The sequence below is a fragment of the Lithobates pipiens genome, unplaced genomic scaffold, assembly GCF_037356315.1.
Source record: "Lithobates pipiens isolate NorthernLeopardFrog02 unplaced genomic scaffold, aLitPip1_a1.2 Scaffold_3, whole genome shotgun sequence".
In the NCBI taxonomy this organism is placed as follows: Eukaryota; Metazoa; Chordata; class Amphibia; order Anura; family Ranidae; genus Lithobates; species Lithobates pipiens.
In genome coordinates this window covers 142,665,802-142,682,137 of record NW_027507790.1, presented here as the reverse complement: position 1 = coordinate 142,682,137, position 16,336 = coordinate 142,665,802, and positions in this window count along the sequence as shown.

The window sequence follows — 16,336 nt, the reverse complement described above, 5'->3', positions numbered from 1 at the left end:
AAAATCCTAATTATTATTAATAATTTAAAGTGATTGTAAAGTTTTATTTAAAGAAAAATAAAATAAACCTGTGTGAACAATGACATACATATACTACAGTATATATACATTTTTGTAAATATTTAATTTTTTCATGTGACAACACTCGAGAAATGACACTATGCTACAATGTAAAGTAGCAAGTGTACAGCTTGTATAACAGTGTAAATTTGCTGTCCCCTCAAAATAACTCAACACACAGTCATTAACCACTTGCCGACCGCCGCACGCCGATGTACGTCGGCAGAATGGCACGGGCAGGCATAAGCACGTACATGTACGTGATTTGCCTCCCGCGGGTCGGGGGCCCAATCGGGCCCCCGCCCGGTGCCTGCGGCGGTCGGTTTTCGTTCGGGAGCGATCCCGGACGAGGGGACGGCCATTCATTCATGGCCACCCCCTCGCGATCGCTCCCGACGAATGGAAATCCCCGGTGACATCACTTCCTCTCCTGTAATGTAAACACAGGAGAGGAAGTGATGTATTCTCTCCTCCGTGTCGGTATTTTTCGTTCCGACACGGAGGAGAGCGGATCAGTGAGTTGCACCAACACATCCCACACACAGTAGAACATGCCAGGCACACTCACACCCCCCCTTTACCCCCCGATCACCCCCCCAATTACCCCTGCCCCCCAGTCACAGTGACACCAATGTCATTTTTTTTTTTTTTTTTGCATTGGTGTCATTTGTGACTGTAATAACTGTTAGGGCAGTTAGGGTTAGCCCCCTTTAGTTCTAATGTACCCCCCTAACCCCCCCAATAAAGGTTTAACCCCGTGATCACCCCCCGTCGCCAGTGTCACTAAGGCTGGGTTCACATTGCAGCGGTTTATGAGAACGAATGTGATTCGCACCGCACTGCAGTGCAAATCACATCCGATCTCTGTGCGATTCGAGTTCAGCCATTCGCCGCACCCGCCGCACCCGCCACACCCGCCGCACCCGCCGCAAATTCGCACGGGACCCTTTTTTTGGCCCGCAGCAGAATCGGATCGCATGGGTGTTCACACCATGCGATCCGAGTTTGCAGATCGCACTGCGATATGCGAACTGATCTGGGGGTGTCAGTAACATTTCACTGACACTCCCAGCAGTTCGCATAGGGCAGTGTGAACTGCCGCCGGGAGGCATGCGATGCGGGAACCCGCCGCGGATTCGCGGCGTTTGCGCATCGCTCCAGTGTGAACCCAGCCTAATAAGCGATCATTTTTCTGATCGCCGTATTAGTGTCACAGGTGACGCTAGTTAGGCAGGTAGGTATTTAGGTTCGCCGCAGCTTTTTATAGCGCTAGGGACCCCCATATACTACCGCATAAAGCCCCCTGATTGCCCCCTAGTTAACCCTTTCACCAGTGATCACCATATAACTGTTACAGGTGACGCTGGTTGGTTAGTTATTTTTTTATAGTTTCAGGGCACCCGCCATTTATTACCTAATAAAGGTTTAACCCCCTGATCACCCGGCAGGTGTCATTTGTGACTAATAACTGTTAGGGCAGTTAGGGTTAGCCCCCTTTAGTTCTAAGGTACCCCCCTAACCCCCCCAATAAAGGTTTAACCCCGTGATCACCCCCCGTCGCCAGTGTCACTAAGGCTGGGTTCACATTGCAGCGGTTTATGAGAACGGATGTGATTCGCACCGCACTGCAGTGCAAATCACATCCGATCTCTGTGCGATTCGAGTTCAGCTATACAGATAGTATGGCTGAATTCGTGTCGCACCCGCCGCACCCGCCGCAAACTCGCACGGGACCCTTTTTTTGGTCCGCAGCAGAATCGGATCGCATGGGTGTTCACACCATGCGATCCAAGTTTGCAGATCGCACTGCGATATGCGAACTGATCTGGGGGTGTCATTAACATTTCACTGACACTCCCAGCAGTTCGCATAGGGCAGTGTGAACTGCCGCCGGGAGGCATGCGATGCGGGAACCCGCCGCGCATTCGTGGCGTTCCCGCATCGCTCCAGCGTGAACCCAGCCTAATAAGCGATCGTTTTTCTGATCGCTGTATTAGTGTCACAGGTGACGCTAGTTAGGCAGGTAGGTATTTAGGTTCGCCGCAGCTTTTTATAGCGCCAGGGACCCCCATATACTACCGCATAAAGCCCCCTGATTGCCCCCTAGTTAACCCTTTCACCAGTGATCACCATATAACTGTTACAGGTGACGCTGGTTGGTTAGTTATTTTTTTATAGTTTCAGGGCACCCGCCATTTATTACCTAGTCTCACTAGTGTACCCCTAAATTTAGGGGTGTCTACTTTCTAAAATGGGGTCATTTGGGGGGGGGGGGTTTGTGCCATCTTGGCATTTTATGGCCTTCAAAACTGTAACGCCCTTAGAAAGCCTGAAGGCGGTGCTTGGTTTTTGGGGCCCCGTACGCGGCTAGGCTCCCAAAAAGTCCCACATATGTGGTATCCCCGTACTCAGGAGAAGCAGCAGAATTTATTTTGGGGTGTCATTTCACATATGCCCATGGCATGCGTGAGCAATATATCATTTAGTGACAACTTTGTGAAAAAAAAAAAAAGTTTGTAATTTTCCCGCAACTTGTGGCAAAATATAAAATATTCCATGGACTCAACATGCCTCTCAGCAAATAGCTTGGGGTGTCTACTTTCTAAAATGGGGTCATTTGTGGGGGTTTTGTGCCATCTTGGCATTTTATGGCCTTCAAAACTGTAATAGGTAGTGAGAAGTGAACTCAAAAAATTACGCCCTTAGAAAGCCTGAAGGCGGTGCTTGGTTTTCGGGGCCCCGTACGCGGCTAGGCTCCCAAAAAGTCCCACATATGTGGTATCCCCGTACTCAGGAGAAGCAGCAGAATTTATTTTGGGGTGTCATTTCACATATGCCCATGGCATGCATGAGCAATATATCATTTAGTGACAACTTTGTGAAAAAAAAAAAAAAAAAAAAAAAGTTTGTAATTTTCCCGCAACTTGTGGCAAAATATAAAATATTCCATGGACTCAACATGCCTCTCAGCAAATAGCTTGGGGTGTCTACTTTCTAAAATGGGGTCATTTGTGGGGGTTTTGTGCCATCTTGGCATTTTATGGCCTTCAAAACTGTAATAGGTAGTGAGGCGTGAAATCAAAAATTTACGCCCTTAGAAAGCCTGAAGGCGGTGCTTGGTTTTCGGGGCCCTGTACGCGGCTAGGCTCCCAAAAAGTCCCACATATGTGGTATCCCCGTACTCAGGAGAAGCAGCAGAATTTATTTTGGGGTGTCATTTCACATACGCCCATAGCATGTGTGAGCAATATATCATTTAGTGACAACTTTGTGTAAAAAAAAAAAAAAAATTTTTTTTTTGTCATTATTCAATCGCTTGAGGCAAAAAAATAAAATATTCAATGGGCTCAACATGCCTCTTATCAATTTCCTTAGGGGGTCTACTTTCCAAAATGGGGTCATTTGGGGGGGTTTTGTACTGCCCTGTCATTTTAGCACCTCAAGAAATGAGATAGGCAGTCGTAAACTAAAAGCTGCGTAAATTCCAGAAAACGTACCTTAGTTTGTAGATGTGACAACTTTTGCGCAAACCAATAAATATACAATTATTGACTTTTTTTTTACCAAAGACATGTGGCTGAATACATTTTGTCCTAAATGTATGACTAAAATTGAGTTTATTGGATTTTTCTAATAACAAAAAGTAGAAAATATCATTTTTTTTTCAAAATTTGCGGTCTTTTTACGTTTATATCGCAAAAAATAAAAATCGCAGAGGCAATCAAATACCATCAAAAGAAAGCTCTATTTGTGGGAAGAAAAGGACGCAAATTTTGTTTGGGTACAACATTGCATGACCGCGCAATTACCAGTTAAAGCAGCGCAGTGCCAAAGTGTAAAAAGACCTCTGGTCATTTACCAGCAAAATGGTCCGGTCTGAAAGTGGTTAATGTCTTAACCGCTGGCAACAAAAAAGAGTACACCCCTAAGTGAAAATGTCCATATTGGGCCTAAAGTGTCAATATTTGTGGCCACCATTATTTTCCAGCACTGCCTTAACCCTCTTGGGCATGGAGTTCACCAGAGCTTCACAGGTTGCCACTGGAGTGCTCTTCCACTCCTCTATGATTACATCAAGGAGCTGGTGGAAGTTAGAGACTTTGCGATCCTCCATGTTCCGTTTTGAGAATGCCCCACAGATGCTCAATAGGGTTTAGGTCTGGAGACATGTTTGGCCAGTCCATCACCTTTACCCTCAGCTTCTTTAGCAAGGCAGTGGTCATCTTGGAGGTATGTTTGGGGTTGTTATCATGTTGGAATACTACCCAGTCCCAGTCTCTAAATGAAGGGGATCATGCTCTGCTTCAGTATGTCACAGTACCTGTTGGCATTCATGGTTCCCTCAATGAACTGTAGCTCCCCAGTGATGGCAGCACTCATGCAGCCCCAGCCTATAACACTCCCACCACCATGCTTGACTGTAGGCAAGACACACTTGTCTTTGCACTCCTCACCTGGTTGCTGCCACACACGCTTGACACCATCTGAACCAAATAATTCTATATTGGTCTCATCATACCACAGAACATGGTTCCAGTAATCAACATCCTTAGTCTGCTTGTCTTCAGCAAACTGTTGGTGGGCTTTCTTGTGCATCATCTGTAGAAGAAGCTTCCTTCTAGGACAACAGCCATGCAGACCAATTTGATGCAGTGTGCTGCGTATGGTCTGAGCACTGACAGGCTGACCTCCCACCCCTTCAACCTCTGCAGTAATGCTGGCAGCACTCATATGTCTATTTCCTAAAGACAACCTCTGGATATGACTCTTAGCATGTGCACGCAACTTCTTTGGTCAATCATGGCGAGGCCTGTTCTGAGTGAAACCTGTCCTATTAAACTGCTGTATGATCTTGGCCACAGTGCTGCAGCTGAGTGTGTTTCAGGGTCCTGGCAATGTACCTTCTAAGGCCACCTTTATGTACAGCAACAATTTTTTTTCTCCAGATCCTCAGAGAGTTCTTTGCCATGAGGTGCCATGGTGAACTTCCAGTGACCAGCATGAGAGAGTGAGAGCGATAACACCAAGTTTAACACACCTGCTCCCCATTCACACCTGAGACCTTGTAACACTAATGAGTCACATGACACCGGGGAGGGAAAATGGCCAATTGAGCCCAATTTGGACATTTTCATTTAGGGGTGTAGTTACTTTTATTGCCAGCGGTTTAGACATTAATGGCTGCGTGTTGAGTTATTTTGAGGGGACAGCAAATTTACACTGTTATACAAGCTGTTCACTACTTAACCATTGTTGCAAAGTTTAATTTCTTCAGTGTTGTCACATGAAAATATATAATAAAATATTTTCAAAAATGTGAGGGGTGTACTGTGATACTGTGTGTGTGTGTGTGCGTGTGTGTGTGTGTGTATATATATATGCACAGTTGTGCTCATAAGTTTACACACCCTGGCAGAATTTATAATTTCTTGGATATTTATTTAGAGACTAGGAATGATAACACAAAAATATTTCTTTCACTCATGGTTAGTGTTTGGCTAAAGGCATTTATTATCAATCAACTGTGTTTACTCCTTTTAAATCATAATCACAACAGAAACTACACAAATGACCCTGATCAAAAGTTTACCTACCCCAGTGATTTTGACATGATAACATGCACACAATTCGACACAAAGGGATTTGAATGGCTATTAAAGGTAACCATCCTCACCTGTTATCTGTTTTCTTGTAATTAGTGTGTGTATAAAAGGTCAATGAGTTTCTGGACTCCTAACAGACCCTTGCATCTTTCATCCACTGCTGCACTGACTGTTTCTGGATTCTGAGTCATGGGGAAAGCAAAATAATTGTCAAAGGATCTGCGTGAAAGGGTAGTTGATCTGTATAAAACAAAAGGGATATAAAACATATCCAAGGAATTGAGAATGCCAATCAGCAGTGTTCAAACTCTAATCAAGAAGTGGAAAATGAGGGGTTCTGTTGAAATCAAACCACGGTCAGGTAGACCAACTATAGTTTCAGCCACAACTGCCAGGAAAATTGTTCAGGCTGCAAAGAAAATCCCACAAAACTTCAGGTGAAATACAGGACTCTCTGAAAACATGTGGTGTGGCTGATTCAAGATGCACAATAAGGAGGCACTTGAAGAAAGATGGGCTGCATGGTTGAATTGCCAGAAGAAAGCCATTACTACGCAAATATCACAAAGTATCTTGCTTAGAATATGCCAAACAGCACAGAGACAAGCCTCAATCCTTCTGGCACAAAGCCACTTGGAGGTATGAGACCAAAATGTTGCTTTTTAGCCACAACCATAAATGTTTCATTTGGAGAGGAGTCAACAAGGCCTATGATGAAAGGTACACCAGTCCTACTGAGAAACACGGAGGTGGATCACTGATGTTTTGGGGATGTGTGAGCTACAAAGACACAGGAAATTTGGTCAAAATTGATGGCAAGATGAATGCAGTATGTTATCAAACAATACTGGAGGAACATTTGCATTCATCAGCCAGGAAGCTGCACATGGGATGTACTTGGACATTCCAACATGATAATGATCCAAAACACATGGCCAAGTCGACCTGTCATTGGTTACAGCAGTATTTAGTGAGGGTTCTGGAGTGGCCATCTCAGTCTCCTGACCTCAATATCATTGAGCCACTCTGGGGAGATCTCAAATGTGCACTTCATGCAAGACAGCCCAAGAATTTACAGGAACTGGAGGCTTTTTGCCAAGAGGAATGGGCAGATTTACCATCTGAGATGATAAAAAGCTTCATCCACAAATACCCCAATAGACTTCAAGCTGTCATTGATGTTAAATGGGGCAATACACGGTATTAAGAACTGGGGTATGTAAACTTTTGATCAGAGTCATTTGGGTAGTTTCTGTGATTATGATTTAAAAAGAGTAAATACAGTGGATAGATAATAAATGGCTTCAGCCAAACACTAACCATGAGTGAAAGAAAAGTTATTATGTTATCATTCATATTCTCTGAAAAATGGCCAAGAAATCATAAATTCTGCCAAAGTACCGGTATGTAAACTTATGAGAACAATTGTATGTACACATATGTATGACTTTATCCCAAAAAATTATGTTAATGCCATAAGGAAGTGTCCAAACTTCATAATGTTAACTCTGTCCAGACACAGAAGAATCCCTCTCTGAAATTGTTGCAGCAGGGTCAAAAAGAAACACTGGCCAGTTTCTCTAGTCCTTTCCCACTTTGCCAAAGGTATAACAGATTTGTAACAGACATTATTCATACCTTTGCTTCAGCAAACTCGTTTACAAGGTCTAGAAAGTTTAGCTGTCTTGCAAGTTCATGCTCAGTGGACAGAAGAGCCAGACTGTTCAGACGCTGCTCACTCATGGTTGAACGGAGAACGTTTTTTATTAAGGCTAACTTGCTGAATGCCCTCTCTCCTTCTGCAACTGAGAGTGGAAGGGTAGCAAAAATTCTAAGGGCAACACTGACCTCTCCAAAATCCCTTCAAGCTGCAGCTAATAAATTGAATTAAATAATTCCAAGGGACCCAGCATTTCTGTAGAAGTTTTCAGTTCTTCTTTTGAAAGAGTCCTCAGACTCAAAATGGGAGCAAAGAGCTTGCAGACTTCTTCCATTGATTTAAACCTTTGATCCAGGTCTGAAATGATGACATCCATTGCTGGGAAGAACATACTGACTTTGATTTTTTTTTGACATTCAGATCTTTTTTATCACCCTTCTTTTTACGAAGCTGGTGAGCATTCAGTAGCTCCTTGGGGATCTCCATGGAATCAGCAAAAACTTTAGTCCCAGTGAGTATAGCTGGCCACATCCCATAACATCTTCATTTCTTCAGACAAAGCTTCGATGTTGACTGCAACTATGTTAATACTGTAGATACAGACCTTGACTGAATTTTTTTTATTTCGTTCCCACAAACTTTGCAGGACCTTGAACCAGAATGCAGCCAGAACAATTGCACAGAAAGAGGAGAAATAATCTAGCAGCCCTTCCACTTCAGAGTGTGCAGCACTTGTCAGTTTTTTACTTTACAGCACTCTTTCCAAAGCTTTCAGAATACTTGGAAGCTTTTGTGTGATTGGCTGTACTGCTTTAATCCTGGAAGTCCATCTGGTGGACTAAGGCCATGTAAAGAACCACCAACTTCATCTAACAAAGAGCTCCATTTCTCAGGACTGCTGCTGAATAGAACATGCAGCCTATTTACACTCCCAAAGAAGGTGTTCATTTCAGAGGAACTTGAAGCTGCATGTACACCAACAAGATTTAATGCTTGTTCTGCACATGGACAAAACAAGGCTGCTGGATACTTTTGTTGGATTCTGGATCCTACACCTTTAATTTTTTCTGACTTGTTGGCTCCGTTATCATATCCTTGACCCCTACAGTCTTTGACATCAATGCCATGTTCACACAATCTTGATAGCATCATTTCAGCAATTTCTTCACCAGTCTTCTCAAAGAAATCAAAGAATTCCAGGAACCTTTCTTGAATGCCCCATTTTCTTTTCACAAGATCTCTTTGTACATATTGCAGAATAATAACATCCTGTTCCATATGCAATATATCTGGTGTTGCATCACAAATCACTGAGTAATAAACTGATTGTTGCCTTTCAGAATGTAGGACATTCAAAACACTTCTTCCACATACATTGATTAATTCGTTTTGTGTGGCTGATGATAATGTGCAGGTAGACGCTTTCCTTTTTCCTGGCTTTGTTTCTTTTTTTGCAAATGCTCCCTGATTACAATATCATATTTTGCAACAAGTTCAAGAGCTTCAAGAAAATTTGTATTTTGAGCGTCTCCTATTCTTTGAGAACATCCTCTAAAAGCTATGTGAGGCCAAAAATAAGGTAACATGAAGAAGCCTTTCCAACAGAGCTGCAAACATTTCTGCTTGTCATGCCATATTTATTTGCTTTTCAAAGTCCACACCTTGTCTGTCTACGGACCTCTGTAAAGTTCCCTCACTTAACCACTTGCAGACCGGACCATTTTGCTGGTCAAAGACCAGACCACTTTTTGCGATTCGGCACTGTGTCGCTTTAACTGACAATTGCGCGGTCGTGCGACGTGGCTCCCAAACAAAATTGATGTCCTTTTTTTCCCACAAATAGAGCTTTCTTTTGGTGGTATTTGATCACCCCTGCGGTTTTTATTTTTTGCGCTATAAACAAAAATAGAGCGACAATTTTGAAAAAAACGCATTATTTTTTTTTTTGTTATAATAAATATCCCCCAAAAATATATAAAAAAACATTTTTTTCCCTCAGTTTAGGCCGATACCTATTCTTCTACATATTTTTGGTAAAAAAAATCGCAATAAGCGATTATTGATTGGTTTGCGCAAAAGTTATAGCGTTTACAAAATAGGGATAGTTTTATAGCATTTTTATTAATAATTTTTTTTTTTTTTTACTAGTAATGGCGGCGATCAGCGATTTTTATTGTGACTGCGACATTGTGGGGGACCCATCGGACATTTTTGACACATTTTTGGGACCATTGTCATTTATACAGTAATCACTGCTATATAAATGCAGTGATTCCTGTGTAAATGACACTGGCAGTGAAAGGGTTAACCAGTGGGTGGCAGTGTAGGGGTTAAGTGTTCCTAGGGGTGTGTTACTAACTGTGGGGAGGTTGGGCTTTCATTTAGTGAACACTGATCTCTGCTCCAATCACATGGAGCAGAGATCAGCGTCACTAGTTGCTAGGCAGAATGGAGAAATATTGTTTACACAGCATTTCCTCCATTCGGCCGCTCCGTGAGACGATCGCGGGGATGCCCGCGGCGATCGAGTCCGCGGGTCCCGCGACCGGACTCACAGGGGTCCCGACCAGCGGGGGAGCGCGCCGCCGGTGGCGCGCTCCCGATGGCAGGGCAGCATTGAATATTGGACGTACCTGTACGCCAATATGCCTGCCCGTGCCATTCTGTCGACGTACATCATCGTGCGCTGGTCGGGAAGTGGTTAAGTAGTGCTTTTGGTGTTGAGCAGAACGGTCATGCTCTGGCAATCTTGTATAAAGTCGATGCCATGTGTTTTTGGAAGGGTCAAAGCCTTCTCTCCTACATAGTATATGTACCACTGACATCCTTGCCTATTGATGTGGTTATGTATGCTTAATGTAAGGTTTATGGACATTACTGTGGTTTCGTACCAGAGCCATCTAGTGACCAAATATGGGTAACACACCTGTTTATTATCACCTCAGAACAACCTAAAGACTTGTACAGGAAGTGACTGTTTGTTTGGGTTCTGAAGGTTGACCTTGTTACCCAGGAGTCTGTGTGACCTACCCATGAACACTGTTTTATGCAGTGCATGCTGGGTAGGGGATAAAAGGGACCCAATTGGCCATTTTAGGTCTCTTGGGACCACACTGCCTGCTTATGCGGATCTGTGGAGAGGTTTCTCAGAGACAGTGGCCGACAGCCATCGCAGAGTGCCAGCCTGTTTGTTTGTGAGGTGACCTGACAGAGCCTGAAGGACGGTAGCCGGATTGAGAAGGTTCAAAGACGCTCTGCGGAGAATCAGAGAACCGGATTGATTCAGCGGAGCGATACAGAGGGTCTGGCCCAGCTGACGGAAAGGCAAGTTACAGTCACTGGACCAAAGTGATCATGCGGAACTCTGATCCAGTTGGTGAGCGGGTCACAGCCCACAGTTTGTTAACTTTTGCGCGCAGTTAGACTCACATGTATGGGGCCTCCATTTATTAAGCCCCTCTTACCCTCTGCCTTTAAAATACCAAGCATTTACCATATACCAAATTATATCCTTTCACCTTAGGTACAATTCATACACATCTACCCTGAAGAGTGAGCTGGGACTCGTGAAACATGTTGGGTACACCTGATGTTTGTATGTTATGCGACTGTTCATATACAATTGTACTACTACTAATGCTACTACTACTACTACTACTACTACTACCAATTGTATTCAACCCAGTTTTATGTACCTTGTACCAAGTGGCTTTCTTTGATGACAATATGCTTGTAATATTTTTACTGAATAAAAACATATACTGTACTTACTCTTGTTACTTTTATTGGCTTAGTGGTGCTCACCTCATCTAAAGTCAAAGGGCTAATTTCTCTTTTTTTGTTGCACATTATAGGGATGGAGGTGTGTTATTGGTGACACCAGACCTTATCTTGTTTTCTATATTAGACTCACATACAGGCCTCACTGGAACCTGTAGTTCCATGGAGGCACAGCAGAGCAACTGACACTGAGCAGGCTTGGGCCTATCTAACTTGGCGCCTCAAGCATTTGTAAATAAGTTACTGGAGTTACACCAGGAGCATTTCAGCTTAATCCTCCAAGAACTTTGGATTACAAATACAAAGGAGTGACTTTAGCTAGCGAAGAAAAGAAAACCCTGGATAAAAGTACTTTAAGTGAGGCCTCACGTATAACATTTAAAGCTGGGGAGCTCCCAGGTTATACATATAGATACATTTTGTATTGTATTATATTTAAATATAGTGTGCAGTCATCCTACATTGGGATGACAGCACAATTCCTGTAATCACCTGTGTAAATATTTTGCAGTAAAGATATTTCTGGTTAAGTATCCAGTTGTGTGGCGTACTGTTTCTTCACACCAGGTGAAGCCAGTGGATCCTGAGGGTACAATACAGGTACTTTGCATTGTTTTATATTGTACTGTATTACATTGCACCGTAGCTGTGCCAAGGGGATTGAGTCAAGTTAGTGGGGTTTCTTGGTAGAGTGCAGGCCCAATCTAATCAGCAGCTCCTTCGTGGGTAAGTGCTACATATACTTCCATCCTTCCTATGGTAATAATTTGAAGAAAAAGCTCTGCAAATGATGCAGTATAAAACATGTTTGGAATCACTCCAACAAAACCAGTCTCTTAAAATCTTCTCATGTCCATTTGAGGATTTTGCATATAAAAGATACTCCGTAAATCAATGTCCATCACTGTCCAAAGTCATATGCCATATTTTTCAGCTCCTCTTCAGTCATCAATCCAGAAAGCACAATTTGCTCTATTTCTTTGTCTTGAAGATTTTCTGGCCACAGTGCTGGATCTTTCCAATCTATTCCACACAGATCCATAGGAACAGGACCTGCAGAGGCAAAGGCTGCATGAAGCTTCTAAATCACTCAAAATTTCCAAGGAATATGCAGTGGAGGAGGCATTGTCTATACTGGCAGCAATCTGGGTGCACAAGGACACACTTTCCTCAGGTAAAACACTCTCAGTGGAGCAGTTTGCACATCTTCAGATATAGTGAGCAGCTCACAATGTTGAGAATGGCGCTCAACTATGTCTGTCCTAACTTTTGTATCTTGTTCTGAGGATGCTTCCGAATCAACATTATGTCCCTGGGTAGTTTCTGGGTTCCTAAAATAGTGAAAGCCAGAATCCCAAATTTGGGTCAGATCTAAGCAAGAATGCCCACAGGCGCTGATCACTCCCCTCAATTAGTGATGGACGAACGTTTCGCCCGGCGGTCGTTTCGCGGCGAATTTCCGACATTCGCGGTCCGCACGTTCGAACGCCTTTTTCCGTCGTTCGCCGCGGCGGACTTACGTGTTTAATGTATACAAGAACTTTAACCTTTGGTGACACGTTTATCATGTGATACAGGACAGCCAATTGAGACATGACAGCACATGGACACTTGGACATTCCCCCTAACCTATAAATACACCCGATCCGGTGGCCATTTTACATTCTTTCTTCTGTTACGATAGGGACAGGTTCCTGTGTGGAGTAGGGAGAGATAAACCACTAGCTATTTGGTACACAAAAGTTCTTTTCAGGACTGGTATAGGTGTTAGGTGTTGATAGGTTTGCTGTGCTGCTGATTCTTGCAGCAGCCTGAGTGTCTTTTGTTAGTTTAGAGAAAGGGAAAGGACGGTGTATGCTACAGGGACAGCCAGATTAGTCTTTCATCATCATCATCATCATCATTAGCTGTTACTATCAAGGTCCACAAAAGAGCTGTTCCAGTAACCACTAATCGTTCTCTTTTTTTGCCAATTTGTATAGGGACAGGAAGGAAGCAGTGTTGTCAGGCAGTGAGGGTAATTTTAAAGACTTGCTGTTATTATTAGTTCCACAAAGGTTCTTTTCAGGACTGGTATCAGTGGTACAGTAATAGGCTTGTACATGTATAATATTCTTTCTTCCAAATATAGAAAGGATATTATACTTGACTGCTGCCCTTCTGCTGCAGTCTGCTAAACATTCACAACTCACTTGTTCCACAAAAGTTCTTATAAGGACTGGTAACTTGGTATAGGGTGCTACGGTACATAGGCTTGAGTGCGGTACAGTCTGCTGTTCTGTAAGGACCGCTATCGGTCCACAATAGATAGGGTTGACGTGCACCACTGCTGACCGCTGCCCTATACTGCAGCAGTCCTTCAGCGGTATAGGGACTGACGTACAGTCTGCTAATCACTAACACACAACCTGCTTGTTCCACAAAAGTTCTTATAAGGACTGGTAACTTGGTATAGGGTGCTACGGTACATAGGCTTGAGTGCGGTACAGTCTGCTGTTCTGTAAGGACCGCTATCGGTCCACAATAGATAGGGTTGACGTGCACCACTGCTGACCGCTGCCCTATACTGCAGCAGTCCTTCAGCGGTATAGGGACTGAGGTACAGTCTGCTAAACACTAATACACAACCTGCTTGGTCCACAAAAGTTCTTATAAGGACTGGTAACTTGGTATAGGGTGCTACGGTACATAGGCTTGAGTGCGGTACAGTCTGCTGTTCTGTAAGGACCGCTATCGGTCCACAATAGATAGGGTTGACGTGCACCACTGCTGACCACTGCCCTATACTGCAGCAGTCCTTCAGCGGTATAGGGACTGACGTACAGTCTGCTAAACACTAATACACAACCTGCTTGGTCCACAAAAGTTCTTATAAGGACTGGTAACTTGGTATAGGGTGCTACGGTACATAGGCTTGAGTGCGGTACAGTCTGCTGTTCTGTAAGGACCGCTATCGGTCCACAATAGATAGGGTTGACGTGCACCACTGCTGACCGCTGCCCTATACTGCAGCAGTCCTTCAGCGGTATAGGGACTGAGGTACAGTCTGCTAAACACTAATACACAACCTGCTTGGTCCACAAAAGTTCTTATAAGGACTGGTAACTTGGTATAGGGTGCTACGGTACATAGGCTTGAGTGCGGTACAGTCTGCTGTTCTGTAAGGACCGCTATCGGTCCACAATAGATAGGGTTGACGTGCACCACTGCTGACCGCTGCCCTATACTGCAGCAGTCCTTCAGCGGTATAGGGACTGACGTACAGTCTGCTAAACACTAATACACAACCTGCTTGGTCCACAAAAGTTCTTATAAGGACTGGTAACTTGGTATAGGGTGCTACGGTACATAGGCTTGAGTGCGGTACAGTCTGCTGTTCTGTAAGGACCGCTATCGGTCCACAATAGATAGGGTTGACGTGCACCACTGCTGACCGCTGCCCTATACTGCAGCAGTCCTTCAGCGGTATAGGGACTGAGGTACAGTCTGCTAAACACTAATACACAACCTGCTTGGTCCACAAAAGTTCTTATAAGGACTGGTAACTTGGTATAGGGTGCTACGGTACATAGGCTTGAGTGCGGTACATAATGAGAAATAAAAATCTATATAAAAAACCGCGCTAATCAGCACCAGGAGAGGCTTAAGCCAAATCAAAATAAAAAGCTCTGTATGAATCTAAAGTACCTGCATGTAAAAACACTACATAGGCTGCTGCCCCCCGGACGAAAGGAAACCCCTTAGAAGGGTTCCTTTTAAAAGTGAAATTATAAGAATATTATCGGGTTAATTGGCGCTACCTAGAAAACAGGTCTCCATTACAAAAAGGGTCTTATGGAGAATCAATGAATGGGGAGCCAGGGTACGGTCTTTGCAAAAAGCACAGTATTCCCTCTCACCCTACTTATAATGACACTGTATACTGCCAACCCCAGAATCACATAAAGAGCTAAGGACACCAAGAAAAGCCCCAGCTCCGCCCAAAGAAAGATTTGAATCAAACACTAAATGTAATAAATCTGTAGGCCATCATAGAAAAAAGGGGTCCCAAAACATTAATTACTAATGACGGGAATTACCAATCAGACTCATTAAAATAATACTACAAAACAGTAGAAAATCAGGAACTAATGATGTTAGAACAGGCTAGGATCCTTCCCTAAAGAATATCTATTCAAACACACATTCTCAAGTATGTTAAAAATACAGGCCAAAAGATCATATGTGCCAAACTACATATGCAACCTGATGAAATTAAAAGTCAAATCGCCTGAGATGCGACAAATTACATTCAGTGGCAGGCCTATTAGCAACAATGAAGAACCCTTTATCAGTATAAGTGAAAAAAGATATATATGTATATTTAAAGTACCGTGCGCTAATGAGCAAACTGGGGCCACATAAGTGTACCCACCAGTGTGTAGTGCCGAAAGGTGACAGGCCTATTAGCAAACAGTAATGAAAAACCCTTTAACAGTATAAAGTGAAAAAGATATATATATATATATTTAAAATGCCGTGCACTAATGAACAAACTGGGGCCACATAGGTGTACCCGCCAGTGTGTAATGCCGAAAAGAATATATATATGTGTATATAACCTCAAACAGTATTAATATTAAATCTGTGTATAGTGAAAACCAAAAGGAAATTGAATGTGTAAACAAATAACTGAAAATGTGAGCTTTTCACACCCCAGAACCCAAATGGTTAAAAAATATATGTGTGTGTATGTGTTAGTGCATACAAAAAATGAAAATGCAATAATGCAAAATTTTTTGGCGATAAAGGCTAAAAAACACATGTGCGAAGTGCAATATCACCTAAAATGGAAATAGTGAAATAGATGAAAAAAATGAAAAAATAAAAATAAAAATAAAAATAAAAATAAAAATAAAAAATAAAATCTGAGGATGAGTAACAAAAACTATATATAAAACATAAGCAAAATGGCAAATATATATATGTGAAAAATAAGTCCCAAAAAAAATGAAAGTTCAATGGTATTAGTCCAAGGGATCCTAGAAAAATCCTTATAGTGACTTTTGTGCTTCCTATTCAGTCTTCACTGTGACTTCTGTGCTCCCCCACCAGGAATCCTACTCACCAGAAGTAGATACCCCTACAGGGGTTAAGAGCCTTAAGAATCAATCTCCAGATATCCCGTTCTTGGTTTAGTGATAGATGCCCGAGCCTGTGTCAGCTTGGATTCCTCAAGTCCTCATGGGGAAAA